Source organism: Protopterus annectens, chromosome 17.part0, assembly GCF_019279795.1.
Source record: "Protopterus annectens isolate FY-2018-M chromosome 17.part0, PAN1.0, whole genome shotgun sequence".
Classification (NCBI taxonomy): Eukaryota; Metazoa; Chordata; order Ceratodontiformes; family Protopteridae; genus Protopterus; species Protopterus annectens.
This window is the reverse complement of record NC_056751.1, coordinates 63290107-63305482: the sequence shown is the minus strand read 5'-3', so window position 1 is coordinate 63305482 and position 15376 is coordinate 63290107. Positions and strand designations below refer to the sequence as shown.

General features: G+C 40.8%; 1 protein-coding gene across 2 annotated transcripts in view; it reads right to left on the bottom strand.

Moving 5' to 3' along the window:
- Positions 1 to 13384, bottom strand: part of THEGL (theg spermatid protein like) — a 388303-nt gene extending 374919 nt beyond the window's left edge. Inside the window, exon 1 of one of the 2 annotated variants that reach the window (XM_044058903.1) lies at positions 13246 to 13384. The gene's annotated coding sequence lies outside the window, so the exon portion shown is untranslated. The remainder of the gene's footprint in view (positions 1 to 13245) is intronic. The other variant, XM_044058904.1, reaches the window with a different exon arrangement.
- Positions 13385 to 15376: the final 1992 nt, after the last annotated feature.

Below are 15376 nucleotides of genomic sequence, written 5' to 3'. Positions count from 1 at the left end.
TGTTCAAGAAACACTCCCTCCATTCCTGAGTTTTCACCTACTATGTCTTCAGAGCAAGTGTCTCCATATTTGTTAAACACCATATCACCTCTAGACAGATTCCCAGAGACCCACAGGTTGAACTCATTCAGCTGTAAATCACACTAAACTGGACCAATCAGTCTGTAACCTGTTACAGGACACCATGTATGTCTCCTGAAAATTGTGCAAGGTTCTTAAATGTACTTGATGAACTCCATTATTTTGGGAGACTTTGTCTACCCTTCAGTAAACTGGAAAATCTACTACTTCCATTTTAGAATATGCCCAGAATATATTACCTTTAATAAATAAACAAAGTTTCTCTGGACCAGATTGTTAACAAATCCACTAGAGCACATAATATTCTTGACCTGGTCCTTACAAATATAGCTTCTGCATGTACTATCCCCCAGTATCTCCTGCCCCAGTTAAGTTGAATCATGAACTAGTGGTCTTCATCTTCAAAATCTGTAACTGAATCCAATATCTCAGAATTCAATGATTTAAAATATACTAATCTCATCAAATTGTATGATTAACTTTCAAAATTCACTTATAACAGCATCACCCACAGATGTTGACACAGCAGGTAGTTTCACAAAGAGTTCTGTGCCCATTAAGATAAATGTATAGAGCTAACAGTATCAACAATATCTAAATAAAATTGGATATTTAAATACAAACATTCCTGGCAGTAAAACAACTTAAATATACACTACAATAAAATAAAAAAATTCCTTAAAATATACAGGAGATCAAAAAGCCCTCATATGAAAGCTATCATCATTAAATTGACAAAAAAATCTTGAAAAATACTATTAGGTCTAGTAAAGCAGCCCATGAACTTAGGTTATCATCTAATGCTGGGAACAAATACAAATTCTGTTAATTCATGTTAATCACTATGTAGCCCACTGTATACAAATTAGTTCACAAATAGAAACGAGGTATTTAGGGTGGGCTGCTCTATCTACTCCAAATCTATCCCTGTCTTCAGAGGGCGCATTAGGGATTAAACTATGACATTCACCTCTATTAGAAGAGGTGGTGATGAGGCATAAGGGAGACTGGAAGGATGGTGTTGATTGGCTACACCAAAGGCAGTAAGCCAGGTTCAGTTCATGATGTGTATGGTTTTGTCAATCAGCAAAAAGCATGGTAAACTAAAAAAAAGACACTGAGGTACTTAAATTCTTCTATTAAGGGTAAATGCATGACCCCACTTGAAAATAGCAGTCCTCTTTTTCCTACATGTGAACCATGGCCTCAGATCAGAAGGTGCTGATTCTCTTCCCAGCAGCACAAAGCAGAGGAGCAGATCATATGGGTGCACTGCAAAAAGATGTGTCCATGAATGCATGTGGCACCAACTAAGCAGACATACTTCATATTTTCTGGAGTTTTAAATTTTCATAACAACTTTGGGATACCCTCATGTCACAATACTGGGCTGTCAGGAAATATTTCATGGAAATGTATTATCTTCCATATCCCACATAAAAAAAAAAACATAGTGGATTTGGGAATACTAACAATAAACTTTAAGCTTTTGAAACTGTACATAGCTTATACCTGGCTTAATCTGAAAATGTTAAATTGGAGTAATTTTCAGGAACTGGCTAGAAAATATCTTAAAGCTTATAAAATCAGAACACAAAACAATAAACACATATCTAATACACTGGAAATTCTGGACAAAATTAGATATAGTTACCCATTTAATCTTAAGAGACCATGCCCATGTCTATCACACAATTTCAAATTTTTACACTCATTTTTTATACTGAAATTCTTCAAGGATGTGGCATGGATATTCCCATATCACTCTAGTGAATCTATTAGCATTTTAACAATTCATACTGTACAGCCTTAAGATCTGTAACTTATTTGGAAATATGAATTACATTATTTATGAAACACAACATGTAATATAGTTGTATGTAGCTTTATATCATTCAATAGTAGAGTAGTTAGTAATAGTTTTGTACATTGCTATTTCTGATGTTTTTTGCTTATACATTGTACTTATGAAACTCAATAAGAAATTTAAGAAAAAAATCATGTGAGTGTGTGAGTGCACATCAGGATTAACAGATAAGACCAAATGGATGTCATCATCTGTAAACAACACCGATTCCATTTCTAGGTCCTCAGACTGGACACCCTTCTCGAACTCAGCTGCATCCTGAAAGTCTACCCTTGAAAATCCCAGACAGGAGTGGTGACAAGATGTATCCATGACAGAGCTCAGTATCCACCTCAAATGAGTTTGACTTAATACCATGAATGTCGACACAATTCTCACTGTATTCATACAAAGCCAGACATCATGTAGCAGTGACCATGGTAGTCTATATTCCTGCAATGACCTCCCAGAGACCATGCCAAGCAACACAGTGATAAGTTCTTGCCATGTCCACAAAACAGCTACACATTGGATTAGCGAACTTCCAGGACCCCACAAACAAGTAAAGAACTGGTCTACTCATCCATAGATGAATGGCATCCATATTGTTATTCTTGAATCTGAAGTTTGATTAATGGCTGACGTCTCATCTTCAGCACTCCAGTTAAACTGCAAAGTGCCATCTTCCAATAACAGGTACACATATACACTGGTCACATTCTTAAAAACAGGGAACACCACCACAGTCTTCCCATCCAAAGGTATTGACCCCATCTTCTATGCAACACTAAAGGTGCTCATTAATGCTATTTCAGCCCTATTGAGCACCGTCAGCAACTTGCAGTCTTACCAATGGCTTCTGACCTCCACTGTGACTTTGCCAACAGTGATGGGGCATAGCTCACCAGACATTTCAAGAAGTGCATCCTGACAGGGTATTAAGACAAATGTGTTAATAAAACCATTAAAATGTTAATTTTACCACCACTCAACAATCTCTTTAATAGTAGTAATCACTTCCGTGTCTTTTTTTAGCACTGTCTAAGTGAGATCATGCCTTGCCCTCTGAATGCACCAAAAGATTTCTCTGAACATCTCTAAGACCATACCCTACAGTCTTTCTCCATGGCCTCTCCAAACTTTTGCCATGCCAAGATTGCGCTTCAGCAACAACTGCGGCTATGGCATTCTTGGCCTGCCAGTACATCATCATCATCATCATCATCCCCCTTTTTCCCATTTTTTTACATGGCATCGGAGTATTGTGTTAACTATCACCATCTCTCTCGATTCATTGCCACACTCCTGCTTTCTTCAACACTCACGCCTGACTGTTGCAGATCATCTTTCACACAATCCATCCACCTCTTTGCTGGACATCCTTGCTTCCTCTTACCTTCTTCATGTCTGTCCCAAATCTTCCTCACCCGATTGTCTTCTGATTTTCTGCACATGTCCAAACCACCATAATCTGTTCTCTTTGATCTTTTCTGCAGTTGGAGCTACTTTGGCTTCTACTCTTATGTCCTCATTTCTTTGTCTGTCTCACAGTGTGCATCCTACCACCCTTCTCAGGCACTTAATTTCCATCACCTCTAGCTTCTTCAACTGTTCTGTCTTTACTGCCCAGGTTTCTGTACCATACAGTAGTACTGGTCATAACAATGTACGCCTTACTTTTCAGCTTCTCTGGCATTCTTCTGTCATAGACTACACCTGACACTCTATGCCAGTTAGCTGCAACCCCACTGATTCTAGCACTGAACTCTTCATTCAGACTTCCCATCTCCTCAACCACCCCTCCCAGATACTTGAAGCTGTTTTCCTGTTCCACTATCTTCCCTTCTATCTCTATTCTCAGTTTCTTCTGCTTTCCCCAGTTTCCTGCCATTACCACCATCTTATCTGTGTTTAGTTTCATCCCATGTGCCTTCAGTTTTGCATTCCTTTTTCCTATCCTTTGCTGACGTTCTAGCTCAGAGTCTGCCTGTAATACCACATTGTCTGCATACAGCAACTTTCTTGAATTGTCCCATCTGACTTGTTTGCTAATATAGTCCATCACCAGTATGAACAGCAGTGGGCTCAAAGCTGAAGCCTGGTGTACACCCACTCCCACTGGGAAGCCCTCTGTGGGGCCGAACACTGTTCATACTTGAGTTGCTGGGTCCTTGTACATAGCCTGCACTAATTCTACCAATGCTTCTGGGACTTCAAACCACAGCAGTACTGCCCAGATCAGCTTCCTTGGGGCTTTGTCATATACTTTCTCCAAGCCTAGGAATGTCCAGCTGGACTCTCTCCTCATCTCTAGCTTCTTCTCAAGTATCTGTCTCACTGCAAACATCAGGTCAATTGTGCTGCATCCTGATCTGAATCCAAACTGCTCATCTCCCATCATATGTTCTACTACTCTGCATATCCGTTTATCAATCACCCTCTCCAGAACTTTCATGCAATGTGATAGGAGTTTGATGTCTCTATACTGCCCACAATTGTGGATGTCCCCTTTCTTCTTGTACACCAGCATGAGTATGCTTATTCTCCAGTCATCTGGGATACACCTTTCGCTCCACACTGCCCTTAGGTGCCAATTCTCCCCTATCTCACCCAGCATTTTTATCATATCTGCTGTGACCTCATCTGAGTCTGCTGCTTTCCCTTAGTGCTGCTCTTACTTCTTCTAGGGTGGCCTGCCAGTACATCTAAGATAAAATAAGCCTTCTACAAGCAATGTCAGGTAGAGCACCTTATTCAGCCTGACAGCTTCTTTCACATGGTTTACAAGCAGATCTCAAACTTACCATCAGGTAGCAACTGTCTTCCAACCATAATTCCCTGCTGACCTTGCTGACACTTCATAGTTTCATAGTTTAGTACTAGGCTATCTGCCCTGGGGCATTTGTAAGCCTAGCCATAGTGATGTGGCTTTTGCCACCCCATGAAATGGTACAAAAATGTACAGAATAGATTTAGAATACTGTGCCTCTGTCTAGTAGTCACACAGTGAAGGTCCCCTTATATAATAGAATTAGTTTACTGTGCCCCTATCTAGTAGTGACACAGAGGTGACCCCTGGGGTAAACTTACGATCTCCCATCCACTCATCAAGATTTCTCTTGAAGAGAGTTAGTGAGGGGCTCTGCCTAACATGAACTGGGATTCTGTTCCAGAGCATGGGAAGCCTCTGGGTTATGAATCTATCCCTCCATCATGTCCTATTCATACTTGTGCCGAGGTTTAAGTCTTTAGCTCTCATGGTTCTAATGGATTTGGATTTTTTGAGGTGGAGCATGTCCATCAGTTCCTGATTGGACATGGCCATGTTTGTCAGGCACAGATCACCTATGAGCAGGCGGTATGCTACTGAATAGAGCTGGAGTTTCTTTAGTCTGGCAGAATAAGACATATGTTGGAGACCCTTGATCCTCTTGGTGAGGTACTTTTGTGGTCTCTCCAGCTGTTGCAAATGTCGGGTGAGGTACATACCAAATGGGGCATTGTACTCAATCATGGGTCTGATGAGGGAGGAGTATAGGGGTACAACGACATCCTTGGATCTGGATGTGAATCCCTTCATGATAAGGTGTGCAAGGTAGAATGTCTTTCTAACCACTTTGGCAATGTGGGTATGAAATGAGAGGGCGCTGTCAACTTGGGTCCCTAGGTCCCTAGGTCTCTGATTACTTTTCCCGCACTCAGTGTGATAATTTGTGGGTACTTTGTTTTTCCCAAAGGGGATGACTATACATTTTTTGGCATTTAGTTTAAGGCCATGACTCCGGCACCAGTTGTCAGTTTCTGTGAGGCCTTTTTGTAGGATGTATGTGTCCGCTGGTGTATCAACTATGGCGCCTAGTTTGCAGTCATCTGCGAACTTTGTCAGCCACAACCCTCCCATGTTTGCTTTAACATCTGAGAAATAAATGCCGAACAAGAGGGGTCCCAGGACAGATCTCTGTGGGACACCACTTGTGACTGGCTTTGAGTCTGACATTGCTCCAGCGATTTTAACTTTATGGGTTCTGTCCTTTAGCCAGTTTGCAACCCATCTAGTGACATAAGGGTTTACATTTAAGCTGTTGAGCTTATCTATGATGCCTGAGTGGGGTATTGTGTCGAAGGCCTTAGCCAAGTCCAGGTAGGCTGTATGGACTGCTTTGCCCTCATCAATGGCTCTAGTGACTGTTTCGAAAAAATCAACCAGGTTCAAAATGCAGGATCTGCCCTTTACAAAGCCGAACTGGGTGGGATCAAGTGTCTGTAGGTCCCCAATGTCTCTGTTTATGAGTTCCATAATGATTCTTTCCATAGCTTTGCAGACCAGGCTGGTTAAGCTTATGGGGCAGTAGTTCCCAGGGTCTGTAGAGGTACCCCCTTTGTGGAGTGGGACCACTGTTGCTGTACGCCAGTGTTCAGGTACATATCCTGTAGTAAGGCTAAGGTTAAATAGCATTTTTATGTGCGGGTTTAGCTCCTCTTGGAGTTCACGTAGCACGCAACTCGGGATACCGTCAGGTCCCATTGATGCTGTGTTTTTAGCTTTGCTGAGGGCGGCTCTCACCTGGACATCTGAGATGACAGGGAGATTACATTCAGCTGGGATAAGTATTTCTTCTTTTGGGTGTGAGGGAGGGGAGAAATTTGCACTGAACCTGTCAGCCAGAATGTTGGCAATATCTGTGGGTTCAGTGTATTTTTTGTTGTTGTGAACTAACTCTGAGCATATCTGAGGGTTTTCCCCAGGTTTCTAACATAGCTGAAGAAGGCTTTGTGGTTATCTTTAGTGTCCTTAGCGATTTTTCTCTCAAAGTTGGCCTTGGATGTTTTTATGAGAGAACGTAGTTTTCTGCTAGTGTTGATCAGAGATGCCTTCCCTTTATGGGATTTTGCTCTGTCGTGCAGTAGCTTCCTTCTTTTGTTATACAATTTGTTAATGGCTGAGGTCCACCAGACAGGATGATTGCCTTTGGTGGAGAGGGTCTTGGATTTATTTGGGATTGCATGATCCATGCATTCTTGGAGATGTCCATAGAAAGCATTTGTGAAGGATTCAGCATTGTGGGATGTGGTATCCACTGGCCCAGTGGACTTAAAGGATACCATCTCAGTCTTAAGAAGAGTGAAGTCTGCTTTTGAGAAGTTTTTCACTGTGGTCTTTTGTGCTGGGGGTGGAGGTGGGATATGTATATCCAGGGTGATTAGCTTGTGGTCAGATCTCACTAGTGAGGGGTATACCTCCGGTGTGGAGCATTTTGTCCCCATGTTTGTGATGATCAGGTCTAGTATATTATCTCCCTAGTGGGAGAGGTGACTAGTTGTTCCAGTGCATTTGAATTTATGAATTCCAGGAACCTTTGGGCTAGGGTGTTAGGGCTAGAATAATGTACCCAATCTATGTTAGGGTAGTTGAAGTCTCCCAGTATGATGGTATTTTGTGATACATTCATATCCTCCAATGTCTTCAGGAAGGCTGAGTGGGGTTCCTGAGATTGGGAGGGTGGTCTGTAACATGCTACCAGTTGTATAGCAGTTTTGCCTATGGCTAGTTGCAGCTGTATGGTCTCCGATGCTTCATGTGTTGCGACTAACCTGGATGTGTGGGTGTCCTTGATGAATATGGACACTCCCCCTCCCTTTGTGGTTCGGCCCGGGTTTTGGGGCCGAAAAGCATGATACGAGGTATAGCCTGGTAGCACTTGGGTGCTCTCAGGAGCCTTGAACTAGGTTTCAGTTACTGCACAGACATCGATGTTCTCCATACTGAGGAGTGCATCGAGTGCCTGCATCTTGAGATTTAGACTTCTGGGGTTGAGCAGCATTACCCTTAGTTTTTTTCCATTTGTGTTTTCTAAGGAGGTGGGTTTGACTTTTGAGCCTTGCCTAAAAAAGGCACTATGGGGGTGGCAAGAGCCTTAGCCAATATCTGGAAGCCCAGTGGTGACAGGTGCAAGCCGTCCTTTGTGAAGCAGCGTGGCTTGCCCAACATGTCATCCCAAGCAGACAGACATTGGATCCCCTTAGAATGACACCAGTACTTGAGCCAATTATTAAAGCTGATCATCTTGTCTTTGTATTGTGGCATCATTCTTGGAGAGGGCAAGATGCTGCTCAGGGTCAGGTTCATACCAGCCTGGGCTACATAATCAGAGAGCTCCTCTATGTCTCTTTTCATGTCGTCCAGGGAGGTACGTCTCGGGTCATTCACGCCAGCATGAACAATGAAGGAGTCATATTTGTACTTGCTTTGGAGTGACCTGAGTGCGTGTGTTATGTGGCGGATCCTAGCTCCCGATAGGCAGCTCACAGTCACCCTCTCCTTGTTCAGCCTGGTAAGTGGGACATCAGTGTGTCTGACTATAGAGTCACCTATTACTAGTGTATCAGGCATGGTGTTTGGCCTTAAGGGCTGTGATTGATTGGCACACTGATTTATTGAAGTATGTGTTGCATGTGTTTTGTTTTGAGGTGGTGGATTTTTGGATGTCTGCTTTGGGAGCCTCTGTTGTTTTGGTAAGTTTTTTATTAGAGCCTCCGAGTATGTCTTTGTGTTTTTATGTGTTTGGTTTGCAGTTGTGATAGGTCTATGTGGGACTGGGTTTGTTGTGTGTGTGGTTACCATCTCCTCTTGTCTGGTCATGCCAGCCCTGAGTTGAGAGAGTTCAGCCTCCAGTTTGGCTATATAGTTGCATCTCTCACATGTATTTGTGTTTGTTGGGAGGAGGAGAGGGTTGTCTGTGTACATGAGACAATTGTAGCATTGTCTCAAGATACCCAGATTAACCAGATGAACTGGAGAGGACGCCAGTAATCTACCACTCAACATGCTAGAACAGTATAAGGGAGTTTTGTGCCTTTAAGGGAAGTGGATATTCACAGGGTTGGTAGGTGGATGTAGTGCTTACTTTAGTATGAGAGTGCTTACTTAGTAGAGAAGTTTTGAGAACAAGTGATAGGCTTATAATATAGTGAGTAGTCTGATTATACTAAGAGTAGAGCTTCCTTAAGGGAAAATTTGAAGAGCAGACTTGGCGGAGCCAGAAGAAGTTTAACCTTGTTTAACCGGCACTGCGCTATGCGCATAATCGTTCAAAGCCGTGCAAACGCGGATTTTAAACAGGGAACTTCAAAAGAGCTAGAAATGGTCCAAAACAACCAATTACTACAGCTCTTGTGCTGAGGTCACTTCCTACAGGGACAGGTAGGCTGCTCAAGGCTCCCCACTCCCACTGGTGAGCAAAGAAACTTCCTTCTATCCAAGTAAGGTAATGGACAACACAGGAACTACACCACAGCCCAGAATACAGCAAAGCCTGTAAACTGGTCTAAACTAGTCGAGGAGAGGTGGGAAAACAAGGATTATTTTTTTGTTTTTTTTGTTTTTAGATAGAAAACACACAGAAAATGCAGAAACAGTAATAAATCAGTTACACAGGCTAGCACACTTTAGTGGGCAGCCTCAACAGTTAAATTAAACAAACAACAAACAAACTTTCGATCAATTTCGACTAAAATGTAACTTTAAGTGCAGATATTAAATAATGCAGCAAACAGCTAAAAAAACAGTTTAAGCTTGTTTAGGGTAAGCTAGAGAAGGTATTTCAAGTAAAAAAAACAGCAAAGATACTTAAATCAAGAAAGTAGTCACTTTTCTGAGTTCTCTGTAGCTAGGACCACTCTGCAGGACCACGAGGTCTTAAAATTTGTCAATTCTGATTCAATATCTTAGCCCTTGCTTGGCACACAGTAAGAGTCTTTTGCAAGGCACAAGCTAAACTCGTTCTGTGCAGAAATCTTTAACAGATGCTCCCAATAGACTGTTTCTGCTTGTCTGTACCTCTCTGGGGTCTCTTCAGTGAATGACCCTAACTCACTACCACATGGCAATTAGGTAACAGCTGTACTCCTTTCTTTAAGCAAGTATCCAGAACATATGGCCACAGGAATGATGACATTACCACAAACGTTTACCAGAGAATTTTGCCTCACGATGCTCTGGTGCAAAGTATATGTACCTTACTATATTCAAATATTTTTTTTCAGGGACAATCAATAATCTGGACACAGCTCCAGCAACAAAAAAACACTGAGGTTCAGCCCTGAAGGCAACTCTTCCCCATCACATCCCTCCAGGAGACTCACTTATTCTCCACATTAATAATGCAAATTCCCTGTAAGATTGTACATTTCGCAGGTGATAGCATCTTGAAACCTCCTTACCCACTCCAAGAAGGCTGAATATGCTAACTATCTATTGCGTAAGCACAAACAGCTGTCAGACTTTTCCTGTCTGCAATATCCAGATACACTAAAGCAACCTCTTCACATAAAAAAAAAATAAAATCCCAGTTGCATAGCCCTCTCCCAGGGGCTTGTAAATATCCACACACCCATTAGTGCACCTCATAAGTAGCAACTGTAAAACAGGATAGAAAACACCCTGACTAGGAACCTAGTATTAGCATCCATTCTCTAAAGAAATAAGCCTGACTACTTCTTACAAAAGTTCTTTTCACAGTGGCAGCATGATACCCAACACCCCCTCATCCCAAAGGAGAGTTTCTACAGGTTCAGGCTTTCTCAAAAAATCCTGCTCATGTCTGTGACACACACACACAGACTCCTACTCCCACTCTCACCTTGTAAATAATGAGTCCACAAGATGGTTCTGTATAGTTACTCTGGGTTGAGTCGAAACCAGGTAATGTGGAAGACCTACCTACATGAGCTTTGCTGGCAAACATCCCCTCTGGGCCTAGTACCCATGGCAAGTCACTGTAACAAGTCTTGGTAGGGCCCTTCCCCTCTTCACTCTTTCTCTCAGATACACACACATGCATGCACATACACACACGCACACACATGCACGTACGCGCACACACACACACACACACACACACACACACACACACACACACACACACACACACACACACACACACACACACACTCTCTCTCTCTCTCTCTCTACTTCCACTATCCACCTTCAAGATGGTGAGCTCACAAGATAGTTGAACCTAAACCATGTTATGCGGGTAGCCTAGTTATATGAGATTTAAAGGGAGACAACCTTCAGGCCTGACTCCTAATGTAAGTCCTGTGAGAAGTCTGAACAACCTTCTCCCAGACAGTGAGAAATCAAACACAGCTAAATCTTTTTTATGGTTCCCTCTTTAACTAGACACCAACAGCAGATCAATTATCCAGGGATGGTACTACCAGAAGAACAAGGCTACGTACAACACAGGTCTGTAGTTCACAGTGACAGACAACTCTTTGCACCATTAGTAGGTGGTACCGTGTGTGGTACATGTTAGTGTGTATAATTTAAAACATGTTAACCTGTATGTAATTTAGTTTAGAGCTCCTCCATACTACCACATAAAATGTAGGCCACAACCATAAAGATACACCCCCACCCCTCCAAAAAATGTTAAAATTTATATCTTTGGTCTTTGGTTTAGACATACTTTTTCTCCTGTCCTGTGTCGGAGTTACATGCATGTACATTTCACTTGAAAGAGAATTTCTGTGATCTCATCAAGCTACGGATACCCTTTTACACACACACACACACACACACACACACACACACACACACACACACTACTCAAGACAAAATTATACTAATAATCACTGCTTGACTGAGAGTAATGCATAATTTAGCCACATTAAGCAAAATATACATATTTGATCATCATCCTTGTGGATAAGCCATGATGGTTGTATGTAAATTCTGCATCACCTGGGCCACAACTAAACTGTATTTATTAGGATATCACTTATAACTCAGAATACCTTATTACAGATATAATTGTAATTTTAGTTTTTACAAGCTGACACTGTTGAGTAGCCTTAATACACCATGCATAGCTTGACACATTTAAGAACAGAGGTCTTTCTTCCTTTTATAAAAAGGTCTTCCTTATTGTTATAAAAATCATTCTAGTTAAAATCCAAGATTTATATTTATGACTGCCAGCTCACCCTTTAATAATCATACTCACTGATAATATGATTTTTCAGCTTTTATTGAAACAGTAAAGTTTTCCCGTTATTTCACAGCACCATTCATCCTTTAGACTTATTGCACCAATTAAAATTTGGAAGAAAAACAGTCAGCTGAGCACAAACTGCCAGCATAATTTCAACACATTATTGTGGCCAACTTTTTTTTTTATAAACCTTTCCATGCTGTTTGCACATTCTCATGTGTCATAACATCCTGATGTAATGCTTTTATATTGACGTGTAATATTTCACAGTGCTCAAAGACATTTAGATGCATACTGATGCTCCAGAATCTATGAACATTAAACACACCACCTCTTTTCTTTTCACAGGTCTTGCACTCCTAACCTGAAGTTTGATCATGAGTTATAAACATCTTGCCCATTTGTCACACACTGTCAATACATTTTTAGGGAAAAGGTGATTGTAAGGTGTGACCCTCTGTGCTCCTCTGATAAAACATAGCTCCAGCCTGACTCTACATTCCTGTAGTGCAAGTTCCAGTTCCCATTAATGCTCTTTGCAGTTCAGTATTGACCAAATCCATCTGACTTTGGAAATGTGTACGATTCCCACTATAACTACCCGCTAACAGTATGATCAGCACAAAAATATCCTCCAACCCCCTCCATGTGGTCTAAACTCCGCAGACGTAAAACTGAATAAAATGAAGAATGAAATGTGAGGGGTTGTCCGTTACAGTTTCTGTCCCGATCATAAAACACTTAAAGGAACTTGTTCCTTGCATAATAAATGTAATTAATGCAGTTGAGTGCAGTTTTCTATCTTTCACTTTTAAATGGGTAACTGAAGTATAGCAAAAAGCTATGTTTAGAAATATTCTGAGATTTACATTCACATTCACAGTATTTTAAGATCAGCATAGACATGCATTTGTCAGGATAAGAAGTACAAAACAATTTGGCTAATCTGTGCTCCTATATTTATATTCCACAACAATATAAAAAGTGAAGGAAGCAATACACTGTACACAAAAGCTGGATATAAGGTCAGTGTTAACAAAGCATTATGCAACATAAAAGCATTATGCCCTAAGTCAAGGACAGAGGTAAAGATAGTTAAAATGATTTAAACTTAAAAAGTGTATAACTGTCTATGTACAGCAGTATCAGAATATGAATGGAACGATACAAGATATCTTGCACACTTGCTATAGCATGAGTGCTACATGCTTTGGGAAAGTTATGAAATCTCTGAAGCATTCTATGAACATGTGTGACATTAATCCTTCATTTTTTTACTACTTGACATCTACAAACAAGCAAGGTTTATGGTGCTACACATACCATCCCACTTGGCAAGTTTATTCCTGTCGGCATATTGATAAAGTAGGATACACCACTGTTTCCTTCTCTTATCTGATGTAGAGGTAACCACACAATAACTCACAGCACAAGGGAGTCTTTGTTGACAGCTAGATGTTGTCACTGTTGCTGTGGAAAGCTAATTCCACCTGTAAAAGGATGTCACCTAGCAACGAGTCACATGACAATTGATCCTAATTGACATATCATGTACACTGGAAACCTGAGAATACCAACAACCTGGCAGATAATCAGGTAGTTTATGACAATCAAGAAGTGCTAAAAGTTTTAAGAGGAGGATTTAACAGGCTCAAATTAGAAGTGCGTGTTGAACTTTGTTGTACAGACTTGATGTGCATAGCATGTTTAGCTTTTAGTGTACTTGACTTGGGATAGATAGGAGCCCAAACTCCAAATTCTATAAATGTAGAATAAAGCTGAGCAGTGTATGAAACTTGAGTCTCATGGAGTGTAGGCAAGAAAGTAAAGCTCTTGCAATTAATGGCATTCAAAATAATTTTCTGACAAACAGATTTGGCCTGTGTCAATAGTATTCCCTTTTACTCTCATATGTTACAATGACCGTCACTGATTTTATATGCAGCATGCAAGTAAAAAGAGCTGGCCATATGCTGGCTATTTTCACTGCATGGCTCATAACAACCACTGATAACATTTAAGAGCACCTAACACAGTATATTCAGAAAACTAAATAAAATTTAAACCACCAACTGGAGACATATATAGTGTTACTCCACATTTTGACTAATGTACTACATTATGTAATGTGTGCATCACAGATGATATTCTGCTTAGCAATATAGGCTAATTAATATAGGCCTATGTAAATCAGCAAATATAGCATGATGTAAAAAAAAAACACATCTGGTTCTAATAGTAATGGTGCCAGTTTTGTTCTTTGTGGTGCACAACATGCCCGTAAAGGGAATGTTTTGAACTTGCATGATACAAGTCTGAGTATACTGTCACCAGTATAAATATTAACATTACATGAGACTATGCAACGTGTTTAAGATTGTTCCGCTATGAACAGTTATAAACCATCATTCACAAACCAATTGCTTGATCAAAAGTGTTCTCATGCAACTTACCTAACAGCCACCCAAACACATTAAAAAAGTGTTTCGGCAGAGAGACAGGCCAGCCCACCTGTCTACTCCATACCACCTTTACTTATATAATACTAATTTAGTTGTGCAAGAATGGGAAGGAAGAAACTTCCCAATAAAGCACTTATCAGTCTTAAAGAAAGAGTGAAACTGCAGTACATAAGTATCTCTGATATGACCTATGAGCAGGTATACATTTGACCAGTTGTGATGACACAATTAAGACTAGATCAAATCTCTGATAATCCCTCCCCTTCTTCAGTGGATTTGTAGTGTACCTTTTTTAAATGTTGGGACCTGCTAGAGCGATTTCCAAAATATGGAGCCTGAATGATTGAAAAAAACTATCCCAGAATATTTTACTCTGAGGTATGGCAATCTCAGAGTTGGTATATATATAAGCTCAAAGGGTGTGGAGGGTTGACCCCCATATCAGGGGTGTAGGGGGGCTTGCCCCCTGCAAAAAAGTTTAAAGGAAAGGAGCGATTTTCAAGATTCGCTCTTTTTCCCTGGGTTTTCAGTCTTTTTTTTTTTTTCAGCTTGTTGGCAGTTAATATTTTGAGTGCAGATATTTCAGTAAGGAGCCCACTGTGTAGGAAAGCTGCTATTTAACCTTGTTATAATGTGAAATGTGTGACCATCTACAGCAGAGTTGCTATCTGTATACTGAAATAATACCCCAAGAGTGAGTGCACATGTGCACAATTGGGGTTGGAGGGAGCTCACACGTACCTTCTATAGTAAAACATATTAACACTATAATGTGTATTGCTGGTTTCAAAATGCTCCATCTAAGTGATACTCATACCTCTGAACTGTCCAGATTTTTATAGAATTTCCAGATGTTGTCCTCATATTTTTGTGTCTGTTCCTCATAAAATGTGTGGTTTTCTGGCAAATATCTGAGGTCTGCAGTCACTAAATAATGATAGACATTTGAGTTTCAGACTTCATCTTTCAAAAAATATATGTAAAAGCAGCAC